This window comes from Triticum aestivum, chromosome 2A (assembly GCF_018294505.1).
Source record: "Triticum aestivum cultivar Chinese Spring chromosome 2A, IWGSC CS RefSeq v2.1, whole genome shotgun sequence".
Taxonomy (NCBI): domain Eukaryota; kingdom Viridiplantae; phylum Streptophyta; class Magnoliopsida; order Poales; family Poaceae; genus Triticum; species Triticum aestivum.
Window position 1 is genome coordinate 326,977,905 of NC_057797.1, and position 24,321 is coordinate 327,002,225.

Here is a 24,321-nt window from a genome sequence, read left to right on the forward strand (position 1 = left end):
GACTACGCGTCCACATGGTGGCTTCACGCACCTTCGGAGACCTACAACATGAGTTGGCCCAAGACGAAGAGAGCTTTGCGGCGCGAGTTTGTGCCTCCAACCTCCATGGAACAACTTCTACGCCAAATGGAGAACACCACCCAAGGATCCAAGTCCATCGATGCGTACTTCAAGGAGATGAAGATTGCCTTGCGACGAGCCGGCGTGGACAACCCCATTTCGATGAAGTTCCACTTCATGATGGGATTGAACAACGACATCTCCAAGACGATCTTCCTCGAGAACTACAAGTCCCTCGACGACAACTACATTTGTGCTCTCAAGGCGGAACAAGAACTCATGAAGGCCAAAGCTTCTCCACCCCTGTCGGCGTTCTGGGAACGGGGGTCCCCAGACTTGCCTACCTGCGGCCTGTGGCATGGCTCAAAAGGGGGCCCAGCGCGGCCCATCTTCACCAACACAAACCCAAGACCCTCGCGAGGGGCCAAGCCTCGCGGGGCGGATGACGCGGAGCTTCCTCAGGCACGGCCTCGTCAGGCTAGCTCATGAGGAGGCGGAGAGATCAAGGCGGGGTACCTCACGAAGTGCCCGTGACGCAAGCCATGACGACCGAGGGCGCCAGGCGGGTGCCAGCCTGCGCAGTGTCCTCCTTTCCTCTTTGGTGCAAAGGGGGCAAGCGCAGCCGTGGAGTAGCGAGGCATCAGGCAAAGGTTGCCATTTCGGTGCAACGAGACCAAGACCAGGAGGACTACGAGACGGAGGTCACCGTGGAGCCCAAGACGGCGTCATCACCAGAGCTTTGCGCAGGCGAAGACTACTTTTGTCAGGATAGCTAGTACTAGCTGTCCCCCTTCAAATTAGCCCGCCATTGTTGGCTCCCTTCCCGCTCGATATTTGGGAAGAGGACCAGGGCCCCTATAAATAGGACCGGCCACCCGCTAGACAAGGGAGAGAGGACCGAGGGCAAAAATAAAGAGAGAGAGAGAGAGAAGGGCGACTGAGCTCCTCCCAGCAGTTCATCGCCCCAGCCAAGAACAGACCCTCGCGAGGATGTTCTTCCTTGTATTGTTCATCATCATCATCCCAAGAGGCAATCCACCACACCACACACTGGAGTAGGGTATTACACCACAACGGTGGCCCGAACCAGTATAAACCATGTGTCTCTTGTGTTGTTCTTTCCTTAGTTTAGATCCTAGCAAGGCGGAGGGATGCAGGTAGGTAGGAGACGAAAGCTCCGCGCGCACCCAGTGTTCGAACCTCAAGGGTCTGCCGGAACCCGAAATCCGACATTTGGCGCGCCAGGTAGGGGTGTGCCGGGATTCGTCTTCCACCACCCTGTTCTCCTCCGACCATCACGCCCATGTCTGACGCTCGTCGGGCCCGCGCCAAGCGCCGAGCCACGCTCGCTTCCCGTGTCGCCCAGACGGCCCCTGTTGGCGGGCGCCCTCGCCGTTCCCCGTCACCTGCCGTCAACGCCGCCACCGGCCCGGTGGGGGACGAGCGGCAAGCATCGTCCCAGCATCCGTCTGTGCGGCAAGACGGCCGCACCGCAACTCCCTCGCTCACCCCAGCTGGTTCTTCGTCCCGCGCGCTCCGCGCGCCCATGGAGGCTCGAGCTGCACTCATCGCGGTGAAAGAGCTCCTGCGCTACCGCCCCGTCGACGACGTCTACGAAGAATGGCTCGACCGCGTCGCCGAGCTTGTCCGCACCGCAGGGGGCTCTCCTGCGCCGTCTGTTCCGCTGCACCGCACCCCGCCCCGCGCGGGCAATGAAGCTCCGGCGGCGCCCCGACCGCCTCCTCCTCAGGAAGGCGCCATGGATCCAAGGCGCGTGGCCCCTGGGCGGAACCCGCTCCGGCAGGCGCCAGCGCAGCAAGAGCAGAGCTGTCAAGAAGTCCCTCGCCCGCAAGAAGCTGCCCGGGCGCTCCCTGCTCCAGCACGTCGCGACCATGCTCCTGCTCCCGCGCGTCAAGACCCCGCGCTGCACCCAGCTGCAGCGCGTGGGGACATGCAAGACCAAGCTCCCTGTCATCCAAGGCCTCCCGTGGCCACAGCAGGCTGCCGCGCCTTCACCGCCGAGCTACGCAGCGTCGCGTGGCCCGGCAAGTTCAAGCCAGACTTGCCTCCTCGCTACGACGGCACAGCTGACCCTGCGGAGTTCCTCCAGCTCTACGAGCTGGGCATCGAAGCTGCCAACGGAGACGAGAAGGTCATGGCAAACTGGTTCCCCATGGCACTCAAGGACGGGGCCCGCACCTGGCTCCTGAACCTGGCTCCAGGCACAATCTCCTCCTGGGACGAGATGCGCACCCGCTTCATCGCCAACTTCCAAGGCACTCGCGACCGGCCACCTGCCATAAGCGACATGCGCCGCATCAAGCAACAACCCGGGGAGACCCTGTAGAAGTACATCCAGCGCTTCAACAACGCGCGCCTCAAGATTCCCAAGGTGACCGAGGAGGCCATCATCTCGGCCTTCTCCGACGACGTGCGCGACGTCAAGATGAAGGAGGAGCTGGCGATGCATGAAGACCTGTGCACCTCCTTGGAGCTGTTCAACCTGGCAACCAAGTGCGCCAGGGCCGAGGAAGGGCGTCTCTCCCTCCTTGAGCTTCCTGCCGCAGACCCAGAAGAGAAGAAGCCCAAGACCAAGGATGTGAAGCGCAAGGGGGCTACTGTGCTCACGGCAGAACCAGACACCAAGCGAGGCAGAGATCAGCCCGAACCTTCCAAGGGCGGCCGGTACTGTGTGTACCATGACCTCCACACCCACAACACCAACGAATGTCAAGAGCTCTGAGCCGTGCGAGAAGGAAGGATCGGTTGTCGCCCTGACCGTAGTGACCGGGGCTACGGCTGAGGAGGAGGAAGGAACGCAGGACGATGGGAAGACCGTGGCCCACGCCAAGGGTGGCGCGACCAACCTCGCGAGGATCGCTGGCAAGACCCGCCTCGGGAGGCAGGCTGGAGGGATCAGCCTCGCGAGGGGGACTGGAGGGATCAGCCTCGCGAGGAACGCCCGCAAGGCAACGCAGGCCTCCTACCGCTGCCGCTGCTACCAAGAAGAAACGAAGACCGCCACCAGGATGAGGGGCTGGGGGCTTCCAGGAGCCGCGCGCGACCGCCTGCATCTTGGGCGGGGCACAAGCCCCAGCCTCTCAGCGCATCTTCAAGCAGTTCGCCCGCGAAGTGAACGCAGTCCTCCCCAGGCTCGAAGCCACGCGCCCTCTCAGGTGGTCGGCGTGCGCCATCACGTTCAGCTCGGCAGATCAGCTCAAGTGTGCGGCTACAGCCGGAGTCCTCCCGATGCTTTGTTCCCCAATCATCAGCAACGTGGTGGTCACCAAGACCCTCATCGATGGCGGGGCAGGGCTCAATGTCCTGTCCGTGGAAACATTCAACAACCTCCAAGTGCCCTACAGCCAGCTTCAGCCAACCAAGCCTTTCTCCGGTATGACTGACGGCTCCACGGTCCCGATTGGGCATGTCCGCCTCCCTGTCACCTTCGGGGCACGCGACAACTACCGCACCGAGCTCATCGATTTCGACGTCACTCACTTTTGCCTGCCGTACAACGCCATCCTTCGGTACCCAGCGCTGGCCAAGTTCATGGCCGTAACTCACCACGGCTACAACGTCCTCAAGATGCCAGGAAGTGGCGGAGTCATCACGGTGCCCTGTGAAGAGAAGGACGCGGTGTGTTCCCTAGAACGAGCCTTTCAGGCCGCGTCACTGGAAGACCCGGATCGTGGAAGCAGGAGGCCTCCCGAGACCGCCCCTAAGAAGAAGAAGACATCGTCCGGCCCGACCACTCAGGAGGCAGGCCCCTCTGGGCTCGCGCCTTCCCAGGGGGAACCTCCTTCCATCGCATAGGAAAGCGCGCCCAGCGCCCTCCTCAGGCAGGGCTCGGGGGCTCTCCCCTGGAGGGCCACCGACCTAGCTAGGGTCACGAGGGAGGCGCTTGGGCACCACATGGAGGCGTGTTTCGAAGCATGTTTCCCTCAAGAAGGAGCAAGGCAAGGAGATCCAGACCCTCAGGAGTTCATCAGCAAGGTCATTCAGGAGCTACAGGAGTCAAGAGTCATGAAAGGCGGCCGCCGCCTACCAGCAGTGGCTCCCCATCCAGGCGAGGATGGTGGGCTGCGCGTCTGCATCGACATACAGGGCTCAACCGAGTCGCCTCTCTGGAGCGCCTCTGGCCCTCGCCAGTGGGGTGCTGCGGAGGCCCACCCCACAGCTACGTCTGCATGCCTTACGGCCTGCCGAGCGCGGCTGACGCGTACCAGCGCCTCATGAGGGGCATCACGGAGGCACGAGAGGCCAGGAGTTCCGCTTCCCTGGCAGGGATGGAGATGGCCCGCGAGGAGCCGCCCGCGCCTCCAGAGCCTCCCGAGGCCCCTGGGCCGAGGGGCTCGTGAGGATCGGCTCCCGCAGCCCACCGAGCCTGCTACATCAACGCTCCTTCGTCCTCAACATCATCGGGTAACACCTTTCTAGTTTTACTTCCAGCTGGGAGCGCCCCCCCCCCAGGGCTACATTATTCCCAGGCCGCGTGGGTCCGTCCCTGCGGCATGTATCCCTTTTTTTATTCCATGTTGTTAGCTTACCTTGTTGGGGGCGCCCCTCAGGCTGCATGATCCCCAAGCCACTCGGGCCAGGCCCAGTGGCATGTATCCCATTTGCGTATATTTCTGATTATGCGTTAGACCCACCATGCTTGATTATTTGATGCCGGTCCACGGCACCTCTTCTTCTCCATGCTGACCACTTGCACGTTAAAGGGGGGGGGGTACCTGAGCATTGCGACTAAGTGCTCTTACTGGCTCTCCAGCCCTCACCCTCTGGCCTTGTCCATGACATCGCGATCTGGCATACCAGCGACGGCTGAGACCAGCTCGAGGGCCGGGACCCAAGGACGTAGAGTGCCGACATCTAACCAAATTTGCAGGAACGCATCACAAGATAAGGCCCAGTGCCAGGCGCAACCCGCCTAGAGGTAGGGCCCCGTGAGTCCCGCGCTGGCTCATGGGTGCCCAGATACACCTCGCCGGGCCCTACCGTGCCAGCCACGTGTCAGGGCGGGGCTGTACACGCCCCGGGGGCTCCTCCCGGAGGGGGCCCCCTCCCACGTACCAGTGGAAGCACCATGCTCCGTGCTGGCTGACGACACTGCCGAGGAGCGGCTATGCCCGTACACATACGGTAGCACTATACTCCGCGCTGGTGATAAACAACTGAGGGTGGCCCCCGGGCCGCATCAACCTCAGGGAGCCCAGAGCTCAGTGTCTAGCCTCATCGTAATGCCTCCCCTCGGGAGTGCCGCGCGAGGGGGATAGGCACGGGGCTGCGCCTGGGTCACACCCAGACGCACGCCGCCCAGCCAGGTCCCCCCGGGCCTGGTTCGTCGCGCATCTCTCCCCGAGAGGAGCCAAGGTACGAAGGCCGTTTGAGCGTCAAGAGGGACTCCTGAGCATCGCGACTCAGGGGCCTAACTAGTCACGTAGCCCCTCACTCCGTGGCCCCGTCCTAGTTTCCGGTCGGGACCAACGCTGGGTGAGGCACGCGTGTGGCCGGGCTCTGCAGACGTAGAACGGTAGATCCACCCGCATCACACCTCCCTACTTGTTGTTCGTGCGCCAAGGGGGACTCCTGAGCATCGCGACTCAGGAGCCTAACTTGTCACGTAGCCCCTCACTCCTTTGGTCCCGTCCTGGTTTCCGGTCGGGGCTAATGCTGGGTGAGGTATGCACGGGGCCGGGCTCTGCCGGCGTAGAACATAAGCAAGTAGGAAGGAAAAGCGTAAATTCAAGGAATTCAAAAGCAAATATTACAGTCCACACTGTTATCTCGATACCAAACGCAAGTTTAAACGCCTCCTCGAGGCACGATACATGTGCAGGAATTCAAAACAGGACAGGAGCCACAACGGAGCCACTTGTCGATGGTGGAGCAGCGCGGAGTGGCTTCGCCTCATGGAGCAGCGGGGTCGGTAGCGCCTTGCCTCGGCTTGGTGCTGAAGGCCCGGAACTTCCCTAGCAGAACCTCCGCATGACCCTTCACGGCCTCGGCAGCGGCAGCGGCACGCTCGCCGCTTACTGGCTCCAGCAGGCCGTCGAGGTCGACGTCGGGATCGTGAAGGTAGATGTGGGTGAGCACCCGCGTCAGTGCTGCAGAAGACAGGACACGCGCCTCGGCCTCCGCCGTGGGGCCAAGGCCAAGGGAGACATCTTCAAGAGCGCGAACCAGGAAGGGAAGCAGCTTGGTGGGGCCGTCCTCGGCGCCAACCAGCGGGCTCTCCAGGCCGCTGTCGTAAAGCGTCCTCAGTGAGGAGCGAGCCTTCGCCTCCATCCCCGTGAAGGCCACGCGGTCCTCGGCAAGAACCAGGGCCTTGTCGTCCACCTCGGCCTTTCTCGCCCTCAACTCCTGCTCCAACGCACCTAGGCGGTCGCGACGCTTCCTGAGCTTAACCTCCCTCTCCGTGACGGCCGCCTCGCGAGCCTTCACACCTTCTTCCTGCTCTAGGCGAAGGCGGACCTCTTTCACGAGCTGGTCCCGCAGGCCCTGCAACTCGTCCTCCAGCGCCTTGCAGTGACCGTGGACGACGACCACCTCCCCCAGGGCTGCGTCACGAGTAGCCTTCGCCTCAAGGACGGCCTGCTTCTCCTCGTCGCATGCCGTCGAGGCCTGGACCAGCGCCGCCCGAATCGAAGCGTTGGAGCGAACCTATCCTGAAGCCAGCTCCAAGCGCCCGGCCACCAAGCGGGGGTCGGCGCCAAGAAGATCCTACCGCAGTCGGTCCAGCTCAGCAACAACACGATCCAGAATGGCAGAAGGAGTCGGAGAGACAGCAGCCGGTGGAGTAGGAGGAGAAGGCGGCAGCGCGGCCGTAGCATCCTGAGGCGGAGTCTGCCGCGCCCCAACAGCTGTGGTGGCGGCGGCAGGCGAGAGCACCTCGGGAGCTACTTGGGCCGTGGGGGCTGAGCTCGCCCCAGCCAGCTCAGCCAGGCCTCGCGAGGACGACTGGGCAGGAGAAGCCTGTGCGTCGTGGTCACCCTCCTTCGCAGGCAGAGGCGCTGCCACGGATGGAACCTCATGAGCCCCCTTCGGCTTCTTTGCTGCGGGCGCCAGCCTATCCAAGAGATGCGGACGTCAAGCCTCAGCAGCAGAGCAAGAGATAAAGACAGGAATCGAATGCTTACGGGTCGTCGCCAGCGAGCTCAAGTGGCCTCCGGCCAAATTTGAAGCCTGAAAGCCGGCTGGAAGGGTCAACCTCGGGAAGCTTGGAAGCGGAAGGTGCAGTCCATCCCGGGGCCGGGGTAGGCCCGCGGGAGATCAGCCCGGTCCTGTCCTTCTTCGGGATCGGGGGCAAGCTCCCGCCGTCCTGCTCGTCGTCATCCTCGTCGTCATCGCTTGAAGAGAGGTGGAGAACGCGGGACCTGCGTCGGGGGAGGGCAGCTCTCGACTCTCCGTCAGTCGCCTCGGAGTCAGGCCCTCTTTCCCGCTCCCCTCCTTCCTCCTCTTCGCTGGAGTCGTCGGAGGGCACGTCCACCAGTTCCTCGGGAGTTTCCATGGACACGAGCCCATCCCCGTTGAAGGCGGGCATGGACTCCACTACCCGCTCCCAGTCATCGCGAAGGAACAAGGGCGTAGGAGCACCCGCCGACCTCGCCACATCGCCCCCGACCAGAGATTGGAGGACAGAAACCAGATCACCGTCGAAGCGGAGCCAGCTGGTGCTCCATGAATTCCCTTAGCAGCGACGCGCCGGTCAGCTTCGCCGCCGCCATATTGGCCGGCCTCAGATCCGCGTCCATCTTCTCCAACATCAACTTCGCGCGGGGGTCCGTGAGCTCCGCTCGACCCCAATTGCTGGAGCTTGTGGGCTGCTCCATTGGCAAGATCGGCCGAGGGTGGATGCGCCCAGCATCCACCAAGACCCACTTGCTCCTGAAGCCCTCAATCCTTTTCCCGGGGTTCGAAATGGCAATGGCGCCACCGTACGCGACGAAGCTCGCGCACGCGGAAGCAGTACCGCGAGAGGTCCGGAGGTAGAAGTAGTGGCGCAGCAAGGCCACTGAGGGTTGCACCCCTACGTGAGCCTCGAAGCAATAGGCGAAGATTGCCAAGAGAAGGACGGAGTTGGGGTGGAGATGCAAGGCTTGCAGCTTTTAGTGGCGGAGGACAGAGAAGAAGAACTCGGAGAAGGGAGGCACCAGGCCAGCAGCAATGGCACTTACGAAGAGCGGATAGAAGGTGCTCCCTTGACCCTCAGGGGTGGCGGAGCCGGCTTTAAACATATTCGCCCCGTTGACGCCCCGCGTCGTCGCCATCCGGTGCAACCGGGCAAGGCTCGCCTCCGACACGTTCGGCGGGTCCAGGGCGGACGAGTACCAAGCTACGGCCGAGGGCTGGCGAGGTGCCATGGCTTCCTAGGTCACACGGTCAGAGCGGATCTGGAAATTTCGGAGGAAGGAAGGAGCGGGCAAGAAAGGGGATCTGAGCAGCAACCGGGGAAAGCAAGGAGCAAAGCCTAGGTGGGTGCCGCTCCTTAATCAACTCGTGCGGTTGCTAAGGCGCCCACGTCCAATCAACCGCCACGCGGCGCCCAAGGCCGCAGACTGTTCGGGCCCGCGGCGCTTCGCTCTTGCCCTTCCGCCTCCCTGCACGGCCAAGTCCGAGTGCACCTTGGGCCCGGGGGCTACTATCGGCGTTCTGGGAACGGGGGTCCCCAGACTTGCCTGCCTGCGGCCTGCGGCGTGGCTCAAAAGGGGGCCCAGCGCGGCCCATCTTCACCAACACAAACCCAAGACCCTCGCGAGGGGCCAAGCCTCGCGGGGCGGACGACGCGGAGCTTCCTCAGGCACGGCCTCGTCAGGCTGGCACACGAGGAGGCGGAGATATCAAGGCGGGGTACCTCACGAGGTGCCCGTGATGCAAGCCATGACGACCGAGGGCGCCAGGCGGGTGCCAGCCCGCGCAGTGTCCTCCTTTCCTCTTTGGTGCAAAGGGGGCAAGCGCAGCCACGGAGTAACGAGGCATCAGGCAAAGGTTGCCATTTCGGTGCAACGAGACCAATACCAGGAGGACTACGAGACCGAGGTCATCGTGGAGCCCAAGACAGCGTCATCACCAAAGCTTTGCGCAGGCGAAGACTACTTTTGTCAAGATAGCTAGTACTAGCTGTCCCCCTTCAAATTAGCCTGCCATTGTTGGTCCCTTCCCGCTCGATATTTGGGAAGAGGACCAGGGCCCCTATAAATAGGACCGGCCACCCGCTAGACAGGGGAGAGAGGACTGAGGGCAAAAAGAAAGAAAGAGAGAGAGAGAGAGAGAGAGAGAGAGAGAGAGAGAGAGAGAGAAGGGCGACTGAGCTCCTCCCAGCAGTTCATCGCCCCAGCCAAGAACAGACCCTCGCGAGGCTGTTCTTCCTTGTATTGTTCATCATCATCAGCCCAAGAGGCAATCCACCACACCACACACTGGAGTAGGGTATTACACCACAACGGTGGCCCGAACCAGTATAAACCCTGTGTCTCTTGTGTTGTTCTTTCCTTAGTTTAGATCCTAGCAAGGCGGAGGGATGCAGGTAGGTAGGAGATGAAAGCTCCGCGGGCACCCCAGTGTTTGAACCTCAAGGGTCTGCTGGAACCCGAAATCCGACAACCCCAATCTCACTTCGCGACGACCAAGCTCCATGAGAACGAGCATGAGGCTAGTAACACCATGATGTCCAAGCCCGACGAGCTCCAAGACGATGCTCCCAAGTTTGACTTCACCGCCATCCCTCTTTGTGGCATTGAAGATGCCGAGTGTACTTCGACTCTTTTTCAAGATGGTGCGGCGACGACTACGACTACGGACACCATCAAGGACCAGGCTTTGGAGGCGACCGACATGGTGATGAGCAAGGATGATGCTTCCATCTTAGGAGGCGAGAGTGATGATGTGCCATCTTCGGCCTTCATCCGCGGCGACAACAACGAGATGGTTGAGCATGGGATTTTCCCATCAACCACGGCGACGTATGATGACTTGAGTGACTTGTGCCACCATATTGAGAGTGAGAGTGACTTAACCACTAGCCCCATATATGTGCTGCCACAATTCACATGTGAGGAGAGCCACAACCCCCACCACTTGAGTGAGATGAGTGACTCCACCATATGTGAGTTTGAGTGCACCCATTTTGAGGGAGTGAGTGAACCACCACATAGAGAGAGTGAGATAGTTGATAGGTCATGTGAGGCCACTTTTAACACTAACGAGTTGACCTCTACCTCTATTGTGTCTTCTCATTTTGTGCTAGGTCCCTTATAGGATGACGCGCCGATTTTCGACGACTTCGTCCTACCTTTGGACAAGACGATGGCCATGGTGGAATATGATGCACCCCCCACATGGTTCCATCACAATGATGATCTTGACCACCATTCGGTCTTACCCACCTCACCTACACCACGTGAGTGGAATGACAAAGGTAACATAGGTGAAGGTGATGCTCTTGTCCCACTAGTGGACTATCATGACATTGATTGCTTGCATGATGTTGCTCAACCTATTTCCATGCTTCATGCTAGTGTGACTTCCCCATGTGATGATTTACCCATTTATGATGAGTATGATGATTGCCATGTGGAGTCTATTAGTGGTGATGCCATGTTACATAGGATTTCTTGTGCTAATTCTCTCAGTCACATCATGTTTGCCAATCCGCTTGACTTGTCATATGCTATGCATGAGATCGACCACATGTCATATTTGCAATCTCTTCATAGTGACTATGCATATGCCATTAAGATTAACCCAATTTGCACTTATGGCATAGATGACAAGCCTATGGTTATTGGCATTTGTTTCTCTTGTGATGATATTGACATGCTACCTTTGCATCATTTATCTCATATGCCATGCCATAACCATCTTGCTTCGGATATGCATTGTTTTGGGTGTTGCCCATTTTCTCCATATGATGTTTGAAACATTGCTCATGAGGAGACCCCCATAGTTTCCTCATACATTTTAGGAGATTTTGATTCATCCCATTCATTACATGATCCCAATACTTGTGTGCCCAATATGCTCCCCATGAATAGCAATGCTATTGGTGTGCCTTATACTTGTATGCTCAATTTGCATCCCCATCGTGTTATACACAATAACTATTCTTTCATGATGGATGACATGTTCTTATACCATGCATCAAATTTCTTTGAGCGATGCTTATCTTGTGCTAACTCTCACGTGCACATACACATCATGATGCATGCTGTGTAAATTTACCACACACACAATCTCTTTCATTTGTGTCTCTTTTGTGTAGGTACCCACGAATTCTTGTCAACCTCGCAATCCCACGAGTTGACAAAACGAGCTCTAGAGAGCAATGATGACTTGGGATCCCATGGATTGTCTTTCCCACCGCTCTCTTTGCGCAAAGACTTCGCTCATTTCTTCTACATGACCCTCACTTGGCCATGTTCACTTTGCATGATATGCTCATTACTATGCCTTTTCCATGCATTTGTGACCCATGCTTTGCATTACACATGATGATTGATTCTAGTACTTGTATGTGTATTTGCAAGCTTGGTGGAGATATCACTTGTTATTGCCATGTTTGCTTTGAGCCCCATGTCTATGATACTATGATCTTGCTTTGTGTTCGTGCTTGTGACATGTCATATGCATTGTCTATGCCTCTTATTTGCTCACATGACATGATTGCCATGATTTCCTCTAGTATGTCGCATCTTCGCACTACTAGCTTGCACGACTTGATTACTATGATTGCTTGCCTTGTTGCATCACCCATGATTCATACTTGCTCATTACATACGGTTGATGACAACCATTTACATGCTTTGCACATGATTGTTATTGTTTCTTGTCATATATCTCCATGTGTTCCATCTCTCATGCTAGATGATTTGCCATGTATTGAGTGCAACAATTATTATAGTCTTTCTCATGAGATTGCCCCCATAGCATTCTCACATATATGTGGAGATTTTGACATATTTATTGTGAAGCTTGCTTGTCTTACCTCTTTGCACCATATACCTCGTGCCATGAATATTGCCTTGGTTGCATCATATTGTTCATGCACTTGTGCTACTAATGGTTATGTGCAAAAGAAGAGAACCATCATGATGGATGATGTGTTTATCTACCATGCGCATATGTTCTTTGTTTTGTTGTGTGCATGTGTAGAATACTTGGACTTTGCATCGACTTCCACATCACGTGAGTTGACCATTCGAGCTCTTGAGAGCGAACCACCTTCTACCACGACGATTCTACATCACACTTGCTTGTGTTTCGGTATTGTGAAGAATGAACAAGGACACGCCTTCAAGGTGACATCTTACTTGAGCATGGATATTCCGGATCATACTACTTGTGTTGCTTGCACCATGAGACTTCTTGCTCATCTTGGACCACTTGATTGCACACTTGTTAGAGATCTTGCTTCGACTTGTCATTTTCACCATTGCATGCATCATGATATATATGCCTTGTGGGTTGCATCCAATTCATGGATTACTTGCTCCTATCATATGTTTGGTTGCAACAATGTCACTTCTTCACATATGCCATGTCCCATTGCTTGTCACGTGATTGACTTGATTGCCTCACACATGATGAAAAATTGCTCTTTCTATTGTGTTGAGTGCCATACTATCTTCACTACACCTCATGCACATTATGCTTGGATTGTCTTGGACTTGACCCATGTGTTTAGACACTTTATTTTATTTTGTGTTGTGAATGATTCGTATGCCTACCATAGGCCTTTCATTGAGCAATTTGTGAATGCTTGCTTTGAACTTGATGCTTGTCCCCATGATTTTCTTTGCTTGTGCTAGATTGATATGCTTACATGTCATGTCACAATCCTTTGTCACACCATATGCTTTGCATGATGACGACACTTGTTTGGTGATTCACCTCTTGAATGCTTAGTTTTGCACTAATGCTAACCACATTTGTTTTTCCAAGTGTTTGTTGTCATTGCTCATTTTGAAGGAATCACTAGATGGTGCGACATTGGAGAGTGCCCATTTCGAGCTTCAAGATGACAAGTACTTGGTGAGCGTCCACTCCTACACGGCGATGCCATCTCTTTCCCATGGTGATTTGGATTTTGATCCGAGGTCGGTGTAACATCCCAATTTTCCCAATTTGGATGTTAATAGCTCATTCATATGCATCTCATATTTTTCCATGCATTATTTGCTTTTCTGGAATATTCTCTTCATTATGCAACTAAAGGCAATTTATTGGAGTGGAGTTAACATGACTTCTCCCCTGTTTAAAAATGTTCATAATGTGCAGAATATTGTTTCCAGTTCATCTGATATGTTCTGGTATTTTTCTTAATCTCCAAAATATTTTATTTGATTGTGTTATTTTACTGTTTGTGTGGCCTTTTGCATCAAAATGAATTTCTAAAATTGCATTAGGTGAGGAACTAGTGTTCTTGTAGTTTATATTAGCAGTATAGATTTTATTGTGTGTCTACATATTTTTATTCAGTTTTTATACTGTTGTTTTAGTTTTAGTTTTTACTGCTGTAGTTTTTGTTAAAAAAATGAAGCAGCACGCAGCACAGCGCAGCGCCCAGTGCGCAACTGTTGCGGCCCAGCTCTGCTGCAGCCTAGTCCGTCGCCCAGCCCACCAATCTACACGAAGCGGTACGCACCGTGCCGCCCGTGCCCGATCCGCCAGCTCGCCTCAGCCGCTGACCCACGGGCCCCGCCGCACTCTTCTTCCCCGAGTCGACCGCACGCAGAGCCGCACACGTGCACCCGAGCACGAGCCCGAGTCGAACTCAAGCACCAAGCCACCCTGGGCACGTCCGAGACGTCTAGGGCGAGCCCACGCCCTCGAGGAACCCAGAACCCCATTCCTCGACCTACTTCGCTACCACACGCCTCGGTTAGGGGCGATTGGATCTCGCCGGGGAAGTCTGCCGCCGCCGCCCTTGCTGCTTGCGCTCATCGCCGTTAGTAGCCCCTGCCGCTCTAGCTTGTGCTTTTCGACCCCTCCTTCGCTTCCGCATCTTCTTAACGAGCTTGTTTTGGCCACAGAGCACGGGAGCGAGGTAGCCGAGTCGCCGGAGTTCGTTTGGCTTTGGGGTAGCCGCCGTCCATCCTCACCACCGCCGCTCGAGGGAGCCCCGTCGCTGTTCGACCTCACCACCACCTCCGCCACTCGTTGCTGAACCCATCTGCCACTTCACCTTCGCCGGAGACTCGCCGGACACGCGCCGCCGCCGACGCCCGACCTCCGCCGCCGTTCTCCTCTGTTTTGGGTGAGCACACATGCCCGGCCAATCAAGAGCCTCCATGTGGCAAGTCGCTATAGGAGCTTCTACAGGAGTTCGCTACAGTGCGCACGCGTTTTCTGTTGCTCTTTCTTTCAGTTTTCCAACTAAAATTCAACTAGCTATATCTTTTATTCTATAAGTCCAATTTAGGTAATTCTTTTTCCTATGCACTCACAAAAATCAGCCCTTCATGACAGTACCTAAATTTCTCTTGCTTGCACTATTTAAATTTGAATTCGTTCAAATTCAAATTGAATCTTCCGGAGGTCGTAACTTTCAACCCTTTTATCGGAATCGAGTGATTCTTTTTGCGTTGTGACCATAGTGCATTTTAGGTGTTGTTATGCTGCTGTTGTTGAGTTTCAAAAATGGTTTTCTTGCTGTTGGTTCTGTTTTGGTTCTATTCGTGTTCCGGTGATTGATTTGTTGAATTGTGTGAAACGTGTAGATTGTCCGGAATGCGAGGCGAGCTATTGTCAGGAGTGTGACTTTCTGAACCAGAACCAAGGCAAGTTACATGTTTATCATCCTTTACCTATTTTTTTCTATGCATGTAGTTATATCACACTATGAATATATGCATGTATAGGAATACTATATTATTTTGCTATGTTGTTGAGCTATCTTCCCGTCTTTGCAAATTGTGGTAGTTGTAGGTTGCTATGCTTTGTAGACGGGGGTGGTTCGTGTATTCATTGAGCTTATGTGAGGATTATATACATAATAATTTGAGTAGTAACTCAGGATTTAATTCACCTCTAGGCGGAAGTGGTATTGCTAGGGTGGTTTCAAGAACATCATGGTTTATACCCTCTGAATGTAAGTCGACAGCCGCCCAGGCTCAAAAAGATCAGACAAACTTAGTGACTAGTAGCTTCCATGTGCGACCACTGGCTAAGTGGGCTCTGGCTTAGTTGATCAGTTGTAGAACCCTTACCCGGATGTGCCAGCAAATGTAGATATGATAACTGGGATGGGCCTCCTATTGGGACTAGGGGACTGCTTCTGAAAGACTTCATCTCAATCTTCGGGTTGGGTCCAGTGGGTAAAGCATACTAAACTCTGCAGAGTATTAAAAACTAATCATGATTAGCCGTTCCCCCGGTTATGGGTAAATTTGAGCGACTATGCCATTACAGTTGTTGGATGATCTTGACAGATGTGACACTTAATAAATTTGTTGGGCAACTTAAGAAAAGGGTAGGTTGGACTTCATTTTGCCAACTCAACCTTATGCATTTAATTGTAGTAAGAAAAGAACTAAATAAAATTTGACTATTAGGTATATATTAGGATAAAATCAGCTTTCTGCAAAAATAAACCCTCAAGCCTTCCTTTTGATATACTATGCATATACATGTAGGTCTGCTTTATTATTACTCCTGTGTAACTTGCCAATACATTCCAAGTATTGACCTATATGGCTGCAACGTCTCATGTTGCAGGATATTCTGACGAAGAGTAAGGTACCGTTAGGGTCGCGAGTCTGCACTCAGCATCGCCACTGGGCTATGATGGGACTCATCGTTATTTTCTGCTACTATCCGCTGTTTGATTGAATAAAGCTAGCCAAGTGCTATGCAGATTGTTTTATTTTATATATTCTGGATCATACAATGTAATAAATGATGCACTTGCTATTCTGGTATTCATCTATACTGTGTGTGCTAGCGAGCTCGATCCAGGGACTAGCACGGTAAGCACAGAGACTCAAATCCTTCGAGGTTTGGTTGTTACAGATGGTATCAGAGCAGTGTGTTGACTGTAGGACGTGACCCTAGAAAATGCATTAGAAAAGCCATAGGAGTGAAAATTATTTTATCAGCTAGTTATACTTCTTGCTGTTTATTAGTTAACCCCCTCAAGTATCTTAAACAGTTAAGTAGGAACAATCTAGTATCTTGTTTGCTTGATTGGTAGTTGTTTGTTAAATTGCTTAGTGTCGAAATTATTTGACTACATATATATATATATATATATATATATATATATATACAGCCCGTCTATTCTGATAATATTAATATTATCAGAATAGTTATTCTGATAACACTTCCGCACTGCATGCTCAACGCGAGGGCACTGCACTTTCTTTAGCAAGACCACTTCATTACACAGACTAATGAACTTCGCGTCGGAAAAAACTGCGCGTAGTGTTTTTTCGGTACTGTTTTCGCTCTAATTTTTTAATCGTTTATTGGAACAAGGGGTGCAATATACCGTTGGAAAGCTACGGATTAGGCGCAACTTCGCCATGTTGAACACTTTTCAAGATTTCCCGCGGTTTAAGAGCAGTTTCAAAAATGGTGCGGCCCACAAAGAGTGGCAGCGAGCATTTTTTCGTGTTTTTTTCTAAAGCGCTTGTCGGAATGAGGCAAATGATACATTGTTGGATAGATATCGTCGAGGTGCATATTTTTCATAACTATTGTTTTCTCCAATTCGTTATTGTTTAAGAGCAGTTTCAAATTTACTAAATCGCGGAATTCTATTTTTTGAAATTTTTGTAATTTCCGGTACTGTTTTCGCTCTAGTTTTTGAACCGTTTTTCGAAACGAGGCATGTAATACGTTGTTGGAATGCTATGGACAAGGCGCAACTTTCATATGTAGAAATGGTTTTGAGATTCCTTGCAGTTTTAAGTTAATATGCCGTTGTTTTTCGTGAGGCAGCGGTCATTTTTCGTGAAATTTTTACAAACCGATTTTCGAAACGATTCAAATGATATGCCGTTGGAAAGATATCGACGAGACACAACTTTTTCATGTAGAACACTCTCTCTAATTCCTTACAGTTTAGGAGCAGTTTTAAATTTATCGAAATACGGACACTCTGTTTTTCGCAACACCCAAATCGACGTGGGTACTTCATCCGACTGAAAACCGCACTCCATCGGACGAAAAAACGCACTGCATCAGACGTGTTAGAGAACTGCATGGTTTATTTTATTCAAACGTAATTTTTTTGAAGGACGAGAAAGTAGAGGGCACTTCACATCGGGTGTAAATGAACCACAACACTATCAAGAAATGAACCACATTACTTTTTTCGCTTTCCTAACATTTTTTTGCATTACGGGATGAACAACACCACACGTCCGACCGCACTGCTTCAGAATGAAAACCGCACTGCATCAGACGGGCAAGCGAGCTGCATAATTTCTTTTTGTCGGACGTAATTTTTCTCATCCGAATTTTTGTTGTCTTTGTTTTAACTTTTTTTATGAACGAGAGTGGACCGCAGAGAGTAGTGCAAGTGAACCACATCATATATCAAAGTGAACCGCTTTACTTTTTTGTTGATTCGCTAAATTTTTCACATTTTTCATGTTAGGCGCAAGTGAACAACATCACCCTTAAAAGTGAACCACATCTGATGACCAAGCACACTTCATGTGTTTAACAGAATCGACAGAGTTTTGAAATACAGAAGCACATCATGCACTTCACACACGAGCCGTGCAAACCACAAGTAGTGCCCAAATATACTGCATCTACTTTTTAGAAAAATAAATACATTTGACTGAAGTGGACCACAGTACTCCTTGAAGTGGTCTGCATTAACCCTTTTTTCATGAAAAATGAACCTCTCCAACATACCAAGCAGACTGCACGCCGTATCAAGCCAAGCTACAAGCCGAGCCCTGTGAGCTAGAAAATTGTGTACAGTGAGCTGCATATCTAACAAAGTATGTGACTACACACACATGCGCGGAGTACTGCATGGATGCGCCAGGAGACCATGATCAGTAACTGCAAAAAAATGGCCAACAGAGCTGCAACAATGTGGTGGTGGAACCCGTGCTCCGATTAAACACACATAGAGGGAGCAACGAAGTGCACGCATGGGGTGGACTCCATGTGGCCACCCTCGGCTAGGCTGGAGGCAGCAGACCCGCATAGCCACTCGTGTAACCATCGTTCTCCTCTCAAGCAAAAAAATACCACCGATGAGATGCACGACTGGAGGCGCAGGGGCGTGTCCCCTTGACGCGGGACTGAACTGCATGCTCGTCAAATGAACAACGCACACTGCCGCCGGCGATGAGCTGCACAAAACCATTCAAGAACAAAGTGAACTTCTCTTCTTGAGCAAAACTGCAGCCAGACACAAAAAAAATCAAACAAAACAGATGTGGCCTGCGCCGGGGTCATCGATGGTTCTGACAAGAGAAAAATTGCAGCGTGACTCCCCATACTCTCATCACCAGCGAGGGAAGGAGGAGCTTGGGGGAGGCAGCCGTGGCCCCGTTCTGGATGAGGACAGGGTGTCGCAATAGCCGTGGCCTCCAGTGGAGATGCGGCTCGATGGGAAAGGGATTGGGCGCAATCCTTTTTTCTCCCCTGGTCAACGCGGCGGCCCCGGTGCCCACAGGCGAGACGGAAGACGGATCCGGCAAGGAGCATGAGGCAGACCACCGGGGCATGCTGGAGCCGGGAGGGGGCGAGGCACCGGGATGAGGGGTGAGGGGCGAGTCACCTCACACGCGTCGCCGGGCAGGAACGGGAGGAGGATCCTGCCAGCTCAGGCGGTCGTAGCCGGGGCAGGTGTCCGGACGGGGGTTGGAGGAGCGAGGTGAAGGAGCATCCCGCAGGATCCGCCATGGCCTGATAGATTCATCGCTAGGTATGGGAAGGACAGGAGGTGGAGGGTGGCCAAGAGGCACGGGTGGTTGGCGGGGAAGGAAGAGGAAGGTGGGCGGCGGGAAGGTGGTTCTCTGGGGAAGGGAGGTGGGCAAGAGGGAGGCCTTGCTCGCCTCGCACGGACACAGCAGGTGAAGTGGCGGCGTGGGGTCGCAGCCAGAAGAAGGAGGCGGGGGTGGGGCGGGACTCCGGCGGAGCTGGAAGAAGGTGGAGAAGGGGGTTGGGCGCCAGGAGGGAGGCGGCCGCTCGGGATCCAGCGTCTGCGCCGCGCCAGAGCGCTGTAGTCGTGGGGGTGGGGATTGGGGGTTGTTTCGCTGGGGCGTGGGCATCGAGGAGAGGTGGGTGGCAACTTGACCGGGGAAGAAGGTGGGTTTGGTGGGTGTTATTAGAATAAGCGTTTTTGTTATTAGAATAAGACACTTAAGGGTGTTATTAGGATAGACCCACCCCAGCCCGTCTATTCTGATAATATTATCAGAATAGTTATTTTGATAACACTTCCGCACTGCATGCTCAACGCGAGGGCACTGCACTTTCTTTAGCAAGACCACTGCATTACACGGACTAATGAACTTCGCGTCGGAAAAAACTGCGCGTAGTGTTTTTCGGTACTGTTTTCGCTCTAATTTTGTAATCGTTTATCGGAACATGGCATGTAGTATACCGTTGGAAAGCTACGGATTATGCGCAACTTCGCCATGTTGAACACTTTTCAAGATTCCCAACGGTTTAAGAGCAGTTTCAAAAACGGTGCGGCCCACAAAGAGTGGCAGCGAGCGTTTTTTCGTGTTTTTTTGTAATGCGCTTGTCGGAATGAGGCAAATGATACATCGTTGGATGGATATCGTCGAGGTGCATCTTTTTCATAACTATTGTTTTCTCCAATTCGTTATGGTTTAAGAGCAGTTTCAAATTTACTAAATCGTGGAATTCTGTTTTTTGAAATTTTTGTAATTTTCGGTACTGTTTTCGCTCTAGTTTTTGAACCGTTTGTCGAAACGAGGCGTGTAATACGTCGTTGAAAATCTATGGACAAGGCGCAACTTTCATATGTAGAAATGGTTTTGAGATTCCTTGCAGTTTTAAGTTAATTTTGAAAATTGTGCGGCGGACGACGAGAGGCAGCGGTTGTTTTTCGCGAAATTTTTACAAACCGATTGTCGAAACGATTCAAATGATATGCCGTTGGAAAGATATCGACGAGACACAACTTTTTCATGTAGAACACTCTCTCTAATTCCTTACGGTTTAGGAGCAGTTTTAAATTTATCGAAATACGGACACTCTGTTTTTCGCAACACCCAAATCGACGTGGGTACTTCATCCGACTGAAAACCGCACTCCATCGGACGAAAAAACGCACTGCATCAGACGTGTTAGAGAACTGCATGGTTTATTTTATTCAAACGTAATTTTTTTGAAGGACGAGCAAGTAGAGTGCACTTCACATCGGGTGTAAATGAACCACAACACTATCAAGAAATGAACCACATTATTTTTTTTTCGCTTTCATATCATTTTTTTTGCATTACGGGATGAACAACACCACACGTCCGACCGCACTGCTTCAGAATGAAAACCGCACTGCATCAGACGGGCAAGCGAGCTGCATAATTTCTTTTTGTCGGACGTAATTTTTCTCATCCGAATTTTTGTTGTCTTTGTTTTAACTTTTTTTATGAACGAGAGTGGACCGCAGAGAGTAGTGCAAGTGAACCACATCATATATCGAAGTGAACCGCTTTACTTTTTTGTTGATTCGCTAAATTTTTCACATTTTTCATGCTAGGCGCAAGTGAACAACATCACTCTTAAAAGTGAACCACATCTGATGACCAAGCGCACTTCATGTGTTTAACAGAATCGACAGAGTTTTGAAATACACAAGCACATCGTGCACTTCACACACGAGCCGTGCAAACCACAAGTAGTGCCCAAACATACTGCATCTACTTTTTAGAAAAAATAAATACATTTGACTGAAGTGGACCACAGTACTCCTTGAAGTGGTCTGCATTAACCCTTTTTTCATGAAAAATGAACCTCTCCAACATACCAAGCAGACTGCACGCCGTATCAAGCCAAGCTACAAGCCGAGCCCTGTGAGCTAGAAAATTGTGTACAGTGAGTTGCATATCTAACAAAGTATGTGACTGCACACACATGCGTGGAGTACTGCATGGATGCGCCAGCCGACCATGATCAGTAACTCCAAAAAAAATGGCCAACGGAGCTACAACAATGCGGTGGTGGAACCCGTGCTCCGATTAAACACACATAGAGGGAGCACCGAAGTGCACGCATGGGGTGGACTCCATGTGGCCACCCTCGGCTAGGCTGGAGGCAGCAAACCCGCATAGCCAGTCGTGTGACCATCGTTCTCCTCTCAAGCAAAAAATACCACCGATGAGATGCACGACTGGAGGCGCAGGGGCGTGTCCCCTTGACGCAGGACTGAACTGCATGCTCGTCGAATCAACACCGCACACTGCCGCCGGCGATGAGCTGCACAAAACCATTCAAGAACAAAGTGAACTTCTCTTCTTGAGCAAAACTGCAGCCAGACGCAAAAAAATAAAAAAAAACAGATGTGGCCTGCACCGGGGTCATCGATGGTTCCGACAAGAGAAAAATTGCAGCGTGACTCCCCTTACTCTCATCACCAGTGAGGGAAGGAGGAGCTTGGGGGACGCAGCCGTGGCCTCGATCTGGATGAGGACAGGGCATCACAACAGCCGTGGCCTCCAGGGGAGATGCGGCTCGATGGGAAAGGGATTGGGCGCAGTCCTTTTTTCTTCCCTGGTCAACGCGGCGGCCCCGGTGCCCACAAGCGAGACGGAAGACGGATCCGGCAAGGAGCACAAGGCAGACCACCGGGGCATGCTGGAGCCAGGAGGGGGCGAGGCACCGGGATGAGGGGTGAGGGGCGAGTCACCTCACACGCGTCGCCGGGCAGGAACGAGAGGAGGATCCTGCCGGCTCAGGCGGTCGCAGCCGGGGCAGTTGTCCGGATGGGGGTGGGAGGAGCGAGGTGGAGGAGCATCCCGCAGGATCCGCCATGGCCCGATAGATTCATCGCTAGGTATGGGAAGGACAGGAGGTGGAGGGTGGCCGAGAGGCACAGGTGCTTGGCGGGGGAGGAAGAGGAAGGTGGGCGGCGGGAAGGTGGTTCTCCGGGGAAGGGAGGTGGGCACGAGGGAGGCCTTGCTCGCCTCGCATGGACGCAGCAGGTGAAGTGGCGGCGTGGGGTCGCAGCCGGAAGAAGTAGGCGGGGGTGGGGCGGGACACCGGCGGAGCTGGAAGGTGGAGGAGGGGGTTGGGCGCCAGAAGGGAGGCGGCCGCTCGGGATCCAGCGTGTGCGCCGCGCCAGAGCGCTGTAGTCGTGGGGGTGGGGATTGGGGGTTGTTGCGCTGGGGCGTGGGCATCGAGGAGAGGTGGGTGGCGACTTGACCGGGGAAGAAGGTGGGTTTGGTGGGGTGTTATCAGAATAAGTGTTTTTTTATTAATATAAGACACTTAAGGATGTTATTAGAATGTATATATATATAATATATGACAATACTATTCTAATCTAATCATATAATCAAAATAACTATTTGGATCACGGCAGGCCCTATATATAAGGCCGACAGGGCCCTCCCAAACTTCCCAAAGAAAAAAATTTCTCTCCCACTCGCTGCGCCCATATTCTCCCGCAACCCCCGCCCCGCGCCCCAACCTGAATCCAGCCGGCCAGCCAACCCAGCGCGCCGGTGCCGCACCGGACCCCACAGGGACCCCGCGCGCCGCCGTCTCCGCCACCCAGCGCGCCTCCTTCACCGCCACCCCCACGTCTTCTTCGCCGCCACCATCCAACGCACCGATGCCACAACCACCACCCCACGAGAGGCACTGGCGCGCATGAATCCCACCGGATCCCGACTGGAGTGGGCCGGCGACTTGCCCCTACCTCCCCTCACATCCCGGAGACGGGCCACCCCTGCACCTCTGGGAGACGCGCATCCCCCTGCCTCCTGCCGGTGCACCGCCTCCTGCACCTCCCGCCGACGAGCCGCCCCCTCCAGCTCCCTCTGACGTGCCGCTCCTCCACCTCCCGGTGATGCACAGCCCAACCACCCCCCAGCAACGGCGCCCCCTGATACCGGGCTCCCTTTAGCTGGCCACCGGAGCCGCACGCGGAGGATTAGGTGATGAGCGAGGTGCACCTGGCGGTGGCGGGCAGGTCAAGACGAGAGAAGCGAGACTGGGAGCGGCGACCTCGACGAAGAAGTCAACGGTGAAGTGAGATCCCAAGGCCCCGGGTTGGATACTTGGATTAAGAGGTACCGCCTGAACTTGACTGGATACCTGATATGGTTGGTGCTAATCAATTTTTTGATGGGCCGTCATGAAGTATGGAAAAAGTAATTACGGATTGATGTTGCTGTGTAGTTGGTGCTGCGATAAGAAAATCGTTTTGCTAATTAGGTGCCACTTGTTGCTGCCTGCTTAAATATTTGTTTTGAAAAAGGAAATGTATGAGTGCTCTTCCCGAGGTTAGCTTTTTATAAGAAGATTTGTACAGAGTCGTTAGTCTGTTTCTTGATTGCGTGTTTTTGTGTGAGCTTAGCTTCGAGGTGAATGTGCTTGTGTTGCCGAAAAAGATGTGGCGGCAAGCTGGTTGGACAGTGCCGGCCGGCCAGTGTTGCTGTCAATGGGTGCGGCTCTGTTTTTGGTGTTCGTTTTGATTTTCCCTCATGCAATTAGACTAGTTTTGTGCAGTGTTTTGATGCGCTGGGGCTGTAAATTGCCTGCACAAGGATATGCAGGGTGAAACAACCTACAAAAAATGATGTTACTGCCATGGAGATCGGTGTTGGGACAGGTGATGGCTTGTTATGAAATTTAGTGAATGAGAAAATTGCTCTATTGTTGTGCTTGTACAACTGTGTAATTTTTCTGATTTTTATTTGTTTTTGTGAAGGTCAAAATGTTGTGTCCGAGAAGTTCAAGTATGTTACTTTATACGGTATTATTGAGAAGCTCCAACTGGTTGTAGCAGTGCATTGAGAAACAGAGTGAAAAACATCTATAAAAGATGGAAGTTCAGGAGGATCAAAAAAGAAAAAGAAGAAAGGAAAAGCTCACACTTCTGTCGTTGATATTTACAGCGACAAACAAGTAACAAGTTCATGTTTGTCAACCATTGAAGTTCATGTATATGATAGCTGATGATTGCTGTGTGCACTTAGGGGAGCACAAAAAAAATGCAGCTGACCGAAGGTCATGGATGTTGAACTTTTGTGCAGTGAGTGCGGCGTGTGTCTCAGAAAACAAATTGTGTTCACAAAAATAGAAACAAAAAGAGAC

At 52.9% G+C, this 24,321-nt stretch overlaps 1 long non-coding RNA gene across 1 annotated transcript; it reads left to right on the forward strand.

The window, feature by feature from the left end:
- The first annotated feature begins 22,635 nt into the window (after nucleotides 1-22,635).
- On the forward strand, nucleotides 22,636-24,240 carry LOC123185254 (uncharacterized). The gene is made up of 3 exons (XR_006493266.1): nucleotides 22,636-23,294; nucleotides 23,734-23,836; nucleotides 23,936-24,240. It is a non-coding gene; the product is annotated as an uncharacterized lncRNA (long non-coding RNA).
- Nucleotides 24,241-24,321: the final 81 nt, after the last annotated feature.